Source organism: Argiope bruennichi, chromosome 7 (genome assembly GCF_947563725.1).
Source record: "Argiope bruennichi chromosome 7, qqArgBrue1.1, whole genome shotgun sequence".
NCBI classification, from domain to species: domain Eukaryota; kingdom Metazoa; phylum Arthropoda; class Arachnida; order Araneae; family Araneidae; genus Argiope; species Argiope bruennichi.
Window position 1 is genome coordinate 37,239,903 of NC_079157.1, and position 16,499 is coordinate 37,256,401.

Consider the following 16,499-nt stretch of genomic DNA (forward strand, 5'->3'; position numbering starts at 1 on the left):
TTCAGTAATCAGATTATAAAAAAAATGCTTTGTTTCAGTAAAAAATATTATTATATTAATTGAAGATTAATTCTTTCCACTTTAATGTAAAGCATAAATTCTACGGGTGCTAACAGAAAATTAGAGAGATACATATTACGTTATGACTGAAGGCCTTTATAATATTATGAATGAATTATATGACAATCAAAATTTGAAGTTTTAAAATATTTTGATGAAGAAGCTATTAAAGTAGAAATTGCATAAAATATTTAATTATTAAAATTTTAACGAACATTAAGATTGGCGAACCGGCTGGTCGCCAAAGGCGGCTAGTAAAATAATAATTCAAACGATTCAAACCAATATATGATTTTAATTGAATAAGTTCTATTGCTCGACTTTGATAAAAGTATAAAATTAAAAAGTTTTTGAAATACCACGCACAAAATAATAATAATAATAATATTAAAAAAAGAATACTAGAAAGGACCTCCTAAGCAATTGCCTATTTAATAATCCGGGCCCTGTCAACATCACAGATGATGTAATTCGATGGTAATATTCAACATGAATGAAAAACTTCTTGCTCTGTCCGCGGTTGTAAGGTTACAGAAGTCAGTGCAACGGAATGCTCAAGAAACCCCGATGGTAAAAGGGGGGGGAAAAAAAAGTTGCCTCTTCCTAAACCGCAGTGACGCATCTTGTTGCGGTGAACCCTCACCCCGGGCAGCCAGTATATGATTACGTTTCACAAGTTCATTAACTGGTTCGCCAGTTCATGGGCCCACGCCACGCTGCCCCATATCGACTGGGTCAAGCAACTGCTGCTGCTGTTTATGTCTCCAGATTGGGATAGTGTTGTGATGGGTGGATCCATAAAGTGGAATGTCCACCCAGCAGTCTGGACACCTCTTCAAGAACAAAAATCGAACATTTGGCCTCCCACATTTTTGATAATCTGATTATGCATCAAGGTCAATGGAAGTGCGAGAATAATAAATAAATCCAGTTCGGGCGTCGTGGAATTTTACTTCATTTAAATGGAAGAATAAAGTGATATTTCGTCTAGATGTATATTCGCACGATATCTTTACTTCGTGGCGGAACACTTTGGCGATATTATTAATTAAAATAAATATATGTATATGTTTATCAAATGAGATTTTAATTTAAAAAAGACTTTATTTTCGTAACAAGTGTTTTATGGTCATTTTCATAACACATATGCAAGCATTTTTTTCCCATAAAAATTATTTTATGTTTATTTTCACAATATATCCTCATGTTTTTTCATGAGATTATGGTTTATGCATATACAGTACACTCCCGATTATCCGCGGAATTGGGTGGCGCGGCCGCCGCGGATAACAAAAATCGCGGATAATCCGAAAAAAGCTAAAAACGAGTATAGCAAAATTAGAAAACAGTCATTCCAACTTTGAAAAATCGTTTTATGTACAATAAAACGTAAAATAAACAGAAGGAAATGTTTAACTAACGCTTAATATTTTAGTATATCACTCAAAACGAACCTAAAATGCATTTTGTTAATGAAAACAGAAAAGTGCTTTGTACTTACGAGAGGCGTCAAGGGTACACAGAAAAATTAATACATATGTACTGTTTTAATACTGTAATGTATTATGTTATGTAATTACAAAGGCATAACTGTAAAACTACACCTTTTTGAAGAAATCAGTCATTTGTGTTTGCTTCTTGCTTTGTAAGCATTTTCTCTTTGCTTGGAAGCAAAAAAAAAAAAAAAAAAAACCATAGTGCGGCAGACGCGGATAATCGGGAGTTTACTGTATTAAGGAAGAAAACAATGATATTCTGTCTCGGTACAAATATGCATGGAATCTTTTCGGGGTGATATAATATTCTGAAATACGATTAGTTAAAATCAATTTATATAATTTTTTTAAAATGAGATTTCAATTTTAAATCAGCGGGAATGGTCTCTCAAAAACTTTCTCGCATTCTCTCTAATAAAATTGCTGCTCCAGAAAATGCCGTGCATGACATTGGCGTGCAATAGTAACTTCTGGCGTAAATTTAACGCTTTTACGAATCTATTGCGTCATGTTTGGCGAGTTTTTTTTATTTTTTATTTGGCAATTAATCTCTGGAATACGGTTAATAGTATCCGAAAATCGAATTTGTGTTTTTAAGCGTTTTTCTCAACCGATTGAAACAAAGATTTGCCACAAAATTACACTTTTAGTTACAAATTGCCATACCAATTTTGATATTATTTAAATTAAAGTGTTTTAGAATTATAGCATTAACATCTTTCTGAAAATACATACATAGTAGAAAATAAATACGTAACAAAGTACAGAGAAAGTATTGCAATCGTCAAAAAACACGATTTTGACGAATCTTTACGCTTCAGATTTCCGTGAGTTCGAAAAACACATTTTTGGAAAGTGTCTGTCTGTCTGTAACAAAGATAATTCAAAAACACTTTGAGCTAGATGGATGAAATTTGGCATTCAGTTCTTACATGAAATTTGTAAACTTATATCAAATTTCGGGCAAAATCTATTCCGAGGAAGTTTGTCTGTCTGGCTGTTCGGATATAAGTTAACACGACAACTACAAAACGAAGACAACTGGACAGATAAATTTCGTACACAGATTTAACATCTATAAATCAAATTTTCAGCCAAATCCAACAAGTGGTTGACCGTTTATCGGTTTCTACTTTCAGAAACAGTAAACATGATAACTCAAAAGTGCAAAGACTTATATATATATATATATATATTGAATTTAATATGGGATTTTGTGACTACAAGCGTAGTTTCATGTCAAATTTTTGTTTCAATTAGTTGGGAAAAAATGCTTCAAAAATACAACCTCGATTTTGGATACTATTAACCGCATGTCATGAATATATCGACAAAAAAAAAATAACTCACTAAGGATTATATGGTAGATTCAATAAAAATGCTAAATCTACGCCAAATGTTAGTATTTCATGGCCATTGTATGCCAGTGCCATGCAGTTCTTTCGGTGAGATATCCCCTTAATTAGAGAGTACACGGGGAGGTTTTGGGAGGCCACTACCGGCTTGTTTAAAAACAGATTAATAAAGATGTGTGACCATAATTATTAAATCAGTGAGTGATGTTGAAAAATTGAAGAAAATATCCATATTAAGTAGAAATATTATTATACTAGAAGAATAATAAAATAGAGAATTAGCACTGATTTGAGTAAAATGCTTATACTATTTTTATATCCTGAAAATGACCTACACAAGCCTGTATCCTGGCTCGAATTAAAATAAATGATTTTTACTTACTTAAGAAGCCTTTATAAAATGGTCATATCATTACATTTTAAAGAAGTTTTCTATTCATAAAAGGGACTATCGCAATATGTTCATTTTAGTTTGATTCTTTTCGCTATTTTCATAAAATAATTAATATACAAAAACACACACAAAAAAAAAGGATTTACTAAGTCATAATCAAGTCAAATTATTTCTGGTTCGGCGATGACGAGATAAATTCTCACGATTGGTTCGTCCATGAGGAACTATGAACCATGGCAGGAAAACGTGAAATCATGATTATAGTCTTTCCTCTATTTCAAGGTATCCGATTAGGTTGAAAACATAAAATTGGACAAAAAATTTTAACATAAAATTTTTAAATTTTTAAAACTTTTATTTATTCATTTATTGATTAAGTTTTAAAAAATACTTACGTTTCTGTTTCCAGTGACATAATCATTTTCTTTCTATGTTTATCAGAAGTCAAGTTATAGTAAACTATTAACGTATAAGTAATGCTTATTTATAAGCATTTAAAAGTTTTAAATGCATTCGCTAAAGAACGAGAGTTTTTCATAATTCTACCGTACGAAAATCGTCATCTCCCAACAGTAATGAGGCTAGGGTTAATATTTTTCGGCGGATTATTTCAAACGATTCTGTTCATTTTCTTAATGTTTTATGCATTTATAATTAAACATTGTTAATTAATCCATGTTTCAGATTCATTCTGAAGTACTTTTGAATTAAAATAACACAGAATAAAGGAAATTAAAAATGTATAATCTGCATAGCGTTACCCCAACTGGCGTAGAAAAATTCACGCATTTGCGTTAACGTAACTGGCGAAGAAAATTCACGCATGCGCATTATGTTCTGACTGTTGGCATGACAACCAACGAATGATTTAAATTATTTTTAGGTTAGTTGCATGCTTTTGTAAGTAAATTGTATTTATGTTAGTTATATATTTTTTTTATATGCTTATAGTTTTAAGTACATCGTTTTTTAAGTACTTTTTTTAAAACTGTGTTCGACCGATTATTTTAAACGATTCGTTTTATTTTCTTAGTGTTTGATGCATTTAAAATGAAACATTGTTGATTAATCGATCTGTTCATGATGAATTTCAGAAAATTTTGTTGACAAAGTCTTGAGATATTACATAAATTAAAAAAGATATTCTTTAGTACCCATAAGGTTTAAACGCTCAGAGACTCTGTTATCAGTAATCATATTATAAAAAAATGCTTTGTTTCAGTAAAAAATATTATGATATTAATTGCAGATTAATTCTTTCCACTTTAATTTAAAGCATAAATTCTACGGCAGCTAACAGAAAATGAGAGAGATAATATTACGTTATGACTGAAGGCATTTATAATATTATGAGTGAATTATATGACTATCAAAATTAGAAGTTTTTAAATATTTTGATGAAGAATCTATTAAAGTAGCGTAAAATATTTAATTATTAAAATTTAAACGAACATTAAGATTGGCGAACCGGCTGGTCGCCAAAGGCGGCTAGTATCTCATAAAATAATCAAGATTTCTTAATAAAATCTATAATTAGAGCTCGTTATGTTGAATGTAATGAAGTATGGACTTGATGTGGATTTATGATTGTTTAATGTAAATATTGCTGAAAAAATCCAAAACTTCACAAATAATTTCATATATTACACACAAAAGTTTTATTTTTGAAAATAATTCTTAGATAATAGTTAGTCACATTCTAAGATACGTTACACATGTAATGTTGCAAAAAAATTAAAAAACCGTAACAATTTGTTTCTCAAGAAGAATCCTAGTTTTTGCAAATAAATGTTAAAATCTGCATCAAAATATTCTTATTCTTCAAAGGCTACATATATATTTAAATAATTTCTCTTATATTCGTTATCTTATCATTATATTAATAAAAAAACATCATATAAGCATTAATATTATATATATATATATAATATCCTGCGAACCTAGACAGATATCTTAACCTGAACCCCACTAAAGATAAGAAAATCCAAAAATTTCTTCTTCTGATTTTGCTATCTGATTTTTTGATCTTTAACAATTCTTGAGCCAACTGAAGACCACATGCAAATTTGTTGCCTCTAATTCAACAGATAGTTTCTCAAAGCCTGTAAATCAAATAGAAGCTGAGTCATATATTTAAGTAAAATTTAACCAAAGAGAAAATTCAGTATCTTACATGTCACCGTAGCAATAACTATTTGTTAAGAAATTATTCAAATAATAAAAAATTCAAATTGAAATGTGAACAATCGCTTTTCCCGATATTGCATCTCGACGATAAGGAGTGATTTATTAATGCAATTTAATGATGATAATAATAATTATAGATAATAATTATTATCAATTTAATGATAATGATAATAATTATCGATAATAATTATTATTATCAATTTAATGATAATAATAATAATTATCGAAACGTATAATTATTATTATCGATGATAATAATAATTATACGTTTATGTATAATTTACATAAACGTATTTTAAGCATAATATTAAAACATTTTCATTTTGAACTGACAGAAAGAATCAAATTAAATGTAAAGAACATTTACTGAAATTATTTTCCATTCTTATTTAAAATTTGATATAAAATCGCAGACAATTTCGACAAATTCTTTTGTTTCTGTAGATAATACAGCATTCATAAAAGATTAACTGATTTATTTTCCTCATACAAGTTATAAACATTCTGTTATTGTCAATAATAATCTAATTCCTTAATATTCTCTTGTAAAAAGAATTTAAGCATGCATTCTGGAAATGATACCCAAAAGAATAAAATTATTTTTTAAAAATTAATTTTTTGTTTTGTTTTTATAATCAATTTAAAAAATAAGGAATTTTTTTTTCTCCTTATTTCTGAATTTTTTCCCTTAACAGATCATTAAAATGCTTTAACTGTGTTTCTTTTTTGTTGTTATTAAACAACAGTAAAGAAAGACACACTTCTTAGAAACAATCTTTCCACTTCGTCACACATTTAAAACAGAAGGGAAAAAAAAAAAACAATGACATTGAAAAAAAGAACTTAAAGGAAGATTTACATTATTAAACTAATATTTAATATTTCGAAATTCATTTCTTGAGAAGACAAATTTAAATTCGTCGTTATTATTTTTAAATATTTTTTTCATAAAAAAACGTAAGGATAACTTAAATGTATCAAATAAAATGCAGAAAATATCTAGTACAAGAATAGAATATGGATTTAAACGGCAAATACAACGAATAACAATAGCGCTTTGTACATCAGATTAAATCGATGACTCTAAGAATAAAGTGATATGGCAATTTTACAACTGAATACGACGCATGAAGATGTTGGTCAAAAATGCTTCGGTTATTCCATTGCTCGTAAGAATTCTTTTGACTCTCACAATGGGAAAATATCTCACGAATAGGACGACTTGCAGGCTGAATTGCATAACCTTTCAAAAGTGAAAAACTGTGTCGTCCATTTATCCCATTGTTATGAATCAGGAAAGAAATAAGCTGACGCAACTACAACGAATGCCCGCCAAAGAATCACCAAAAAATGGCGCCAAATAAAAATATCAAAAAAAATCTGTAGCCGTATAGTTTTTCTAAAATGAGTACACAAATGCTTCTATAACATTATAATTTTATTTGGACTTTGCAATATTATAATATTCATTGTTTACTTAATGTCGAACAACAACACAAACAATCCATTCTCTTGAATCAGAGAAAATTGCTGAAATAAAGATCATGACATATTTTAAATCTCTTTCTTACAGATATTATTTCTAACAACCGTTTTACAAAGTCAAAACAAAAGCACATAAATATTCGGTATGATTTTATTTGGAACAATCTGGATGTAATATACAAAAATCTGTGTTTTTCAAATGTGTGACAGGAATCTAAAAATAAAATTCATAATCACAACCTAATTCTGCATTAAAATTTGACATAGAAAAAAATTTAACTGTTTATATATAACATGATTTACAACACAACACATGTTAAGTTTCGCATTTCTCTTGTGTTTCTATTTTACCTCAATAACGGGTATTTTTACAGAACAGAAAAGTTTCATCTCGGTGAATTTCATTTGAGATATAGTTTTCAAGAAAATAATAAAATAAAAAATATTTATCAGCACCAGTTTGTGACATTATTCTTTAAATTTGGATTTCGCAAAATTTGAGTCCAATTGCTAAATTTTTGAAGATGACTTCCAATAAGATGTCTTCTTCCTTTCTTGGAATTAAATAGTTAAATTCCTTCTGATATTGGAAATTAAGAACAATGGAATCAAATTTAGAAGGTAATGAGAATGAATGATCAACGAAAATTTCATATCACCACGTCAGTACTAGATGAATTTAAATATAGCTTTTAATTTTGCTAAGGAATAAAAAAGAAATGTTTTAGAAACTAAAAAAAATTAAGAAAAACTTATAAAGCATGGATACAAATTAAATTTCATTACTCTTAATAATAACTTTATCAATGAACTAACCTTTATCTATTGTTTATTCTTAAACATTATCTTACATCAGGTAGTAAATGTTTTATGCCAATGGGGATGTGCAAAAGTTCAAGAAGTTCTTAATACCTTGTAGTTAGAAGTCATACAACAAGTCCTTAGTATAACGAATAATTCGCACAATCAGCAAAACGAGTGATGAGGAGACAACATAGTGGCAGAAGTTTTGGCCGAATAGCGTTGTCGAATGCGACTCCGAAAGCTTAGAGCAAGTGTTTGTGGGGACTTAAACGACGAAATTATGTCTTTAGCCAAAATAATAGAGAGAGATGAAGAGTCGTAGGGTTTCAGGTTCGAGACCCGATTCCACCGAAGAACCGTCGTGTAAGGGGGTCTGTTGCACTTTAAATCCGTCATGCCAAACGTCCTCCCGCTGGTGTGGCGTGGAAAGGAGGGTACCAGCTCAGGTGTCGTCCTCGTCATCTGACCGCAGTTCAAAATGACAAGGTCCGTCCCAAAATAGCCCTAGTATTGCTTTACAACGGGACGTTAATATAACTAAACTAAACTAAAAATAGAGAGAGATGGATAGCAATGATATCAAAGAACTGGTGGAAGAATATAGCAGAACTACGGAACAGCTTAGGGAGCTGCGTTCTTTGCATTTTTGCCATATTTTGAAACGTAATCAAAGATTAATGTCTTTAGATAATATCCTTGTAAAAAAAAAGCATGCATTATAAATAATAACTTACGTTATTATAAATTTATTTAAATATTCCTTTTTTTTTTCCAAATGGGCATTGTTCTATTTTATATAGATTCCTATGTAGAAAAGAAATTGTTTCGCTTAAAGGATTGTTTCGCATTCCGAGTAAAATAGGAAAAGAATTATGCTCCTTAAGAGAGGTTCCATTTTATTATGATTCTCCAGTTAAATTTTAAATTTTTTGGTGATAAATTGCACCATCGAAAACAAACAAAAAAAATTAATAGAATGAATTATAATTAGAAAAGCCTCTTTTTTCTTCAAACATTTTCTAGTAATTCTACCGTAATATCTTTTATTTTAATTAAGAACAGATTCGTGTTTTGTATGATTAATGTAATAATTTCAACAATCCAAGGCATTAATAGAATAGCTTACCATATCAGATTTAGATATATTTCTGTATTGATCTGAAATTTACAGAAAAAAATAATTAATCAACTAAAAAAGAAAACTTAATTTGATAATATCTCAAAAATTCCTTGATACTTTCGCAAAGACTGAATTTTATGAATGAACCTCATAATACACGTGCGCAGATGCCTCTGATCCAGAAAGAAATAAAGACGTCTCTATTAAGCAGACGACTCGATTTCCGATGGTTAACATCACGATTTTTGAACATGAAAAAGTTACAAAAGAAACGATTGTCTTTAAAATTTAACGCACGTGGCAAAGCACGGGGGAAAAGATCATTATTATTATCTCAGTGAAAATCTATTGTATAATTTATTGACGAAGCTTTACAATAATCTGAAGGAAGAAAGAATATTATTGATAGAAAAAAGACAGGTTTTAAAGAGAAAAATTGTGCATTCTCGGAGAATTTGCCGGTTTGATTGAGATGAAATATTTTTTTTATAACGAAATCTTCAGATCGTTACCTATCTTTTGTTAGAAATTTTCAGAACCTATTGAAATTTACTGAAGTTATGAGTTTTAATTTAGAAAAGATGGTATTTTTCCCCCCTTAAGATTTTTCAAGATTTGTCGGCAAAAATACTATGAACACCAATAATTTGATTAAAGAGATTTTTTTTAAATTACAAAATTTCCATTTTTAATTAATTTCCTTTAGCGTTACCATAATGAAAGCTTTGTTTTATTATATATTCTTCTACTGAGGGATAGTTAAAAAAGTTTTCAATCAAAAACTAGTAAGAATTCTCTTCTAAAATATCCTCCGAAATAATTTATGTGCCGGCTAAAATATCCATATTAAAATGCCAAATTTGCAAACACACATGATTTTAAAATGCTTTTTAAGCAATGGCACAGCTAAAATAAGTGAATTTCTTACACATCCCTCATCAAATCTGGCGTTTCAAAATAAAGCAAATATCATATTATATTTGTTCTTTTGGCGTCTCCTTACAACACAGCCAGGGTATCCATCCATACAATATTGGCTCAATCTAATAGGTTAATCCTCCACTTATCTAGCACATCTATTAACGAACTAATATCATTACCATGTCATTACTCTATTTATCTGTTATGTCCGGAGGTTAAGATCCTTGAGTTCAAGCACTCCGCGACACTCCCTTCAAATCCGCAAATCCCTTCAAATGCCGTATTGCCTCGAGTCAATAAGCAGTCGCTATGCTACAGTGTGAGGGAGAAATCTCGGCTCTTGCTATAATCGCTTTTTATGTAGCTTTTGTGCAAGATTATTTACATATTTGAAGTAGGGATAAAGAAGGAGAAGGCCAAGCTAGAATAAGGAGTAAAAACTAGAGGGGATAGTTTCCCCAATACTTTCTCTCATAATCTCTAATAAATGTATTATCCCCTTATCTTGCAAAAAATTGTGGACCTTGGATAAGACAAAGAAAACCTTATACTTCATTGGCGTATAATAGTAACTTTTGGCATAAATTCAACATTTTTACTAAATCTGTCTTTGGCGAGTTTTTTTAGCACTAATCCGAAATCCGAATTTGTGTTTTAGATGCGATCGATTGAAACTCAAATTTGAGACAGAACTACAGTTGCAGTCACAAAATCATATACCAAATTTAATATATTTATGTCATTACATTTTTCATTTATTGCGTTTACCTGCTCATGTCTGTGGTCTATGTAGATGCTAGAGATGGTTGTCGTTACCGTACTGTTGATCTGTACTTACATGCATGTAAATACAGACTGACAGACGTTCAAATCTTAATTGTATTTGGCTCCAAATTTGGCAGGTGTCTACAATATCGATGTTAAATATGCTAGCCGATCTTTCGCCATTTTATAATTATCGTGTTTATATACCAGACGGATTTCCCTTGAATAGATTTTGCTCAAAATTTAATAGAAATCTATAAATTCGGTGTAAAGACCAGGTAACAAATTTCATCCGCTAAGATCGAAGTGTTTTGAAATTATTTTTGCCGCATATAAACAGACGGACGGATGGACATATTCACAAAATGTGTTTTCCGAACTCAGGAAAGTCTGAAATGTAGAGATTAGTCTAAATCTTGAGTTCCAATTTTTTTTATGATTACACTACTTTCTCTATATTTCGCAAACGAGAAAAAAAAAATTGGCTGTCCCGTCTAATTAATGACAAATGGACATTTTATATTAGCATTTAAAATTAGATGACTTTCAATAAAACGAATAAAAATAAGTACTACAATATCTGGATATTATGTATTAATTTAGTGTAATTATACAAAATTAAACTATCTTTATATCAAAAGCTATTTTTATATGAATCATCTCGCTATGAGAACCAGGTTACAACAAAATGTGCGAATCAGAAAGAGTGTTTATTTTCACCAAACTCATCCAAAAATAACAAAAAGTTTTGAAAGTAAAGGATGCTTCCTAAATAGAGGTCAAATCAATTAATAGCTTCTACTACTCCAATCACTGCACGTGTTCACTGTAATTCTTATTTTAATCAAATGACAGTAAATAAATACATAAATATGACTAAAAGTTGTAAAACATCTTTTTAAAAGAATTTTTCTTCTCTTACCGAATAAAGACGATGATACTTTACCGGCAATACAAGTTGAAAAAAAATTCTTCAACATTTATTTATTTATATTGAAAAACGGATTTTGCAACTTTTTAAAAATGAATATTTTTTATATAATTAAAAAAAAACTGAATTATCCGAAACGATGAATCATAGTAAAATTATGGAAAAAAAATCAATAAAATTGGGGATTTACATTTATTAAGAGTAGCTAAAACTTACCAGAATAAGTAAAGCTACAAAGTCTAGGATAAAAGTTACAAAAAAGTAAGTGTTTAGGGATTTTTGTTTAAAAAAATAGACCAAAGCCAAAACAACGTTTGAGAGCAGGCGTGTTATATTTTTAGAAGCTGATAGTTATAAAAAACAACCTCCCAATGTTGTTGCAGATGGTACAATATGAAAGCCGAGCAACAAAGCTTAGAAGCAATCTTTAGCTGACCAATTACTTGGGTTCATTCATGATGTCATAACTTTTTACATATTAATTCATTTCAGTTCTATTTTGTTTTAAGTTTAAAATATACATCTTCTTTGCCACATTTTAAGAAGGTAAAATTATATCTGATTTGGAAAAACAAACAAACAAATAAGAACTGGAGGGAAAAAAAATAGTAGCAATAAAATACTGATCATAAACAAAGAAATTTCATCTCACAAAATATTAATCGTTTTCTGATATTTTTTAAATAATTGCATAGAAATAAAAGCATGAGAATTAGGCCAATAGTGTAATATTCCATTACAGGAAAGAAATTGATCATTTTTTATTGTTATTATTATTATTATTATTTTGTCAGGGAGGAGGAAAAAAGATGGAAATAAATTATGGTTTTCAATTAAAAAAAAAACTTTATTCAAATTCCTCATTATTTTTCACGAATCAGAAAATTGTATTCCACCCGTGATTCAGATCTAATAGGAAACAGATAAAAAGTCATTAAAATTGAGCATTTAACCTGTGAATGATTATTCAAAACATTAAAATATGCATTAATAACTTTTATAGCTTCTAAAGCGCAAACTTGAATATAAAAGAGAAAATGATAAATATACAACGTTTTATGCTTTGATTATCAAACATTATGTTTTATAATATAAATTACTTGAAATTAATTTATTTATTTTTGTTAAGTGTTCTTATTCATAAAATGTAATTTTTTCCCCTTTCTGTAATACGCTTTGTATAAGTTTTTGTATAAGCCAGAGATGAAATTATTTTACAGAAGAAATGGAATAATTTAATACGAAACGATTCAAAGAAAAAAAAAAGGGGCTTTTTTTTACATTTCTATAGATTAATAACAGATGATTTTTTTTTAAATGTTTAAGTGAAGTATAGAAGAAAACATATTGGGCTTATAGTTTGATGCATATTTCGCACATTTAATCCAAGTGATTAATATAACAAAAATGTTATCCCAAGTTTTTAAAACTTCCAAGTTAACAGTTATAAATAGTTACATCATATCATATAATTTAGAATGCAAAAGAAAGGCTTCCACGCACCTTCTTAAATAATTTCCAGATTTTATTTTATTATGAGCCATATATGAGTAAAATAAGTTAAAATAATTTAGAAACTAAAACTTAAATTAATGAGAATTCTTAAAAATGGATTAAAATTAATGAATGCCTATTCAGTTACTGACCAAGAAAACATAATATACAAGCCAATTATGCAGAGTATTTAAAATTAAAGTCTTAAATGATGAATTACAATTTTCAGAATTGTATAGAAAAAAGATAATACTGTTGGGACGTTGCAAGAGGTGATAATAGATCAATTTTGTGATAAGGCGATAAATATTAATAATAAAATAAGCATTATTTTTAACTACAAACTTATATCAAAAGATGGAGGGGAAAAAAAGCATGTTTTATACAGGATATTTAAAGAATTCTCCCTAAGAGAGAAAGGAGTATATATATATGTATGGTTACAGTTATGGCCTCGAAGAATCTTGCTCTGTAAAATAAATAAATAAAAAAAAATATTTGTTACCAATTACAACAACTTTCACATACATCTGTAGCAAATTATAACTTTTTTTTTTTTTTTGCAAATTTCTCATACTATTTTACTCACAGAAGTTTATAATAGAAGGGAAATTAAGGTATAACTACAGCATTTTTTAAATTCCTTCCTTAAGATGAATGAGACAGCCCGATATGAAATGCTGATCCCTTGAAGACAGGAAAGAAGGTAAACATCAAGAAAAGGGGGGGGGGATTCAAACACAACCACCTCGTAGAACTGGAGGCACCATCTCTCCCCCCTGCCTTGTAACGAAAAAGTTACATAGTAAACAAGACCGCCAGCATGGTTGTGAAATGAAACAGTCCACACCTCTCCCCAAGTAAAATTTTTAAAAAAATGATAATGAATTTAAAATAAATGACATCAACAAGTGTCGAGTTTGTCTTACCACTTAAAAGTCAGGTCATCAGCCTTTTAACTTCACTGCAGGAGGTGACAATTCCGTTTAATAATAACACAGTTAACGAAGTTAAGTTCCGCACGCTCCACGTACATCCAAGAGTCAACTTCTGGTACCACAGCTGTCTGCTGGTCGCTACGCGAATGGGAGCAGGGTTGCCGTACGTTGGCGACCAAACTTGGCAATCAAGAAAGTAGGAAGGAAATCCTCTACATAAAAGTTTTTAAATGGACGAAGTTAGTTTCACAATAGGTGATTGGCGATATCGTTGGCTGTATTTTGGGACGTATTACTGTTCTGGCCGTTCAAGGTGTGCTGTGAGCGTGGCAAAAGAGGTAGTTTCGAGATCGGCCGTATCGGAAACTGGTCGACCTTGTGCACAACAAAGCGTTGCTAGTGCCATGACTGAGTGTCAGAGATACAAAGGGGTATATATTTAAAAGTGTCCATTTACATTTTATTTGGAAAAGTGTGCATAAACTGTGACTTGTCATAGCGTTCGTTCTCAATTTTTTTCTCTTCTTTTTAAACGGAAATTACGTTATAGCAGTAGTGGCGGATTTAATTATTTCGCAGTAATATTAAAAGGTCTCTCTTTTAATAGATGGGTCGATTTAATTTCGCTACATTTTTAACATGATAGTAATTTGTTTTGGGTTCATACAAGAAATTTCGGCGTTAAGGTTCTAAATTCCAAATTCTTTTGTCTCTCGTACTTCATTCTAAAATGATGCAATGCATTTTGAACTTGCTATTGTGTATGAGTAAATCACTTCACTTCACTTCAACATATAACTATTTAATCGGTATCGCATCTGACATTTATTTAACCCCGTAACCGTAGCTAATATGCAAATATAAGTATTAAGACATGATAAAAATACGTGTCATTTCGAGACCTAACTCGTAAATTTTATCCCTTAATTTCTCGAAACTCCATAATGAGTAGACAAAATAAAATGCTTATTTACTCTGCCTACTTGCGTCCAGTATTAACTTATGCCTGCCCTGTGTGGGGATATGCTGCCAAGACTAATCTTAGACTTATTGAACGCCAGCAAAATAACTTAATTAGAAATTTCTGCAATATGAAATACTACATGCCCAATACAAATATTACTTATGCCTAGACTATCCCCCTCTTAAAAAATTCATTAAAAATCTAGCCACTAACTTCTTTAAAAACATGGATAAGAATGAAAATGAAGCAATAGCTAAAATCCCTAAATATAAACCATCTACAAACTCTAGAAGACCCCGTAATATACTACTTTAATTTATCTCAGCCCCTTAGTTTTTCTTCCTAACTTTTATTTTTTCAAACTCAAATTAAACAGTATCTCAATAGCCAATTCTAGCTCACAAGCAGTAAAAACTTACTAAGCCCAATGGCAGCGTACCCCCCCCCCCCCACCCTAATATCAGACAATCACAATGAGTCCTGACACTCGTCATCTCCAAATTGCGTCGAAGACGGTCACGGCAAAGTATAGACAGCAAAGCACTGTGAAGTCTCTCCTTACCGGGGATAAGCCCCTGCCGGGGCTAGGCGCCCCGTCAACCCAACCATCAAGCAAATACGTGTCATTATGTTTGTAGTGTTGGTTCGGTGCTGGTCTCGGGTCCTGTAATAACCGTCTATGTATTTATAAGTTTTTCCATCATATCTGTAAATAGTTCATCGTGTGTTTAATTTTATATCCTCTTAATAAATTGTGTTTAAATTAAACCTTTCCTTTTGTCGGACCAATCTTTGGATACTTTTTATTTGTCATTATTTCCACTGCAATACTCTAATATCAAACGGCTGAATCCTCAGCCGTTATATAAGATATCATTTTAACTCTATATTTTTAAAAAATTTATTAACTTTGAGAAAATGTTTGTTTTTATTTTTCTCTTCAAATATCACGCCTGTACGCTATATTATTGAAGTAGAAAAATAATAGCATTATCCAAACATTTTGTCATTCACAGAATTTGTAGTATTTTTCTTTAATTTATTTACTTGTCAGTTAAGGGTGGGGACAATTCTAGCTGCCTCTTCACACTTTAACGGCTTTAGGCGTCTTTTTAATTGGAAATTTATCTTTGATTATCAAATAAACAGCATCAATTATATATATATATATATATATATATAAGAATTTGAACCGTTTGCTACTGATAATGTAACGATTCAACTTTATTCATAGAAAAAATTTTATTATTGTCACTCATTATTATTACTCACAATATTGTTAATTCTGAATGATACTTTTTTATATAAAGATATTATAAAATTTGCACGTAAATAAATGGAAAATACTGTGTGCAGTCCTTAGACCACATGTGTACCAAAATTTCAAACAAAGACCAAGAAGTATTTTATATATAAAGGAACTCTATAGCTTTATTATAAAATAATATAAAATGAAATTTTTTAAGAACACTTTCTTTTTAATGTACTTATTTTGATTTATATTACATTTAAAAAAAAAGGGGAAGGGCCATGTGATTATATTTTCTACATATTTCTTTTTTTTTCATGTATATTCTATAACCAA

At 29.9% G+C, this 16,499-nt stretch overlaps 1 protein-coding gene across 1 annotated transcript in view; it reads right to left on the reverse strand.

The window, feature by feature from the left end:
- LOC129975866 (FYN-binding protein 1-like) overlaps positions 1 to 14,093 on the reverse strand; it is a 98,818-nt gene extending 84,725 nt beyond the window's left edge. The window contains exon 1 of the mRNA XM_056089118.1: positions 13,942 to 14,093. The gene's annotated coding sequence lies outside the window, so the exon portion shown is untranslated. The remainder of the gene's footprint in view (positions 1 to 13,941) is intronic.
- Between the last annotated feature and the right edge of the window lie 2,406 nt (positions 14,094 to 16,499).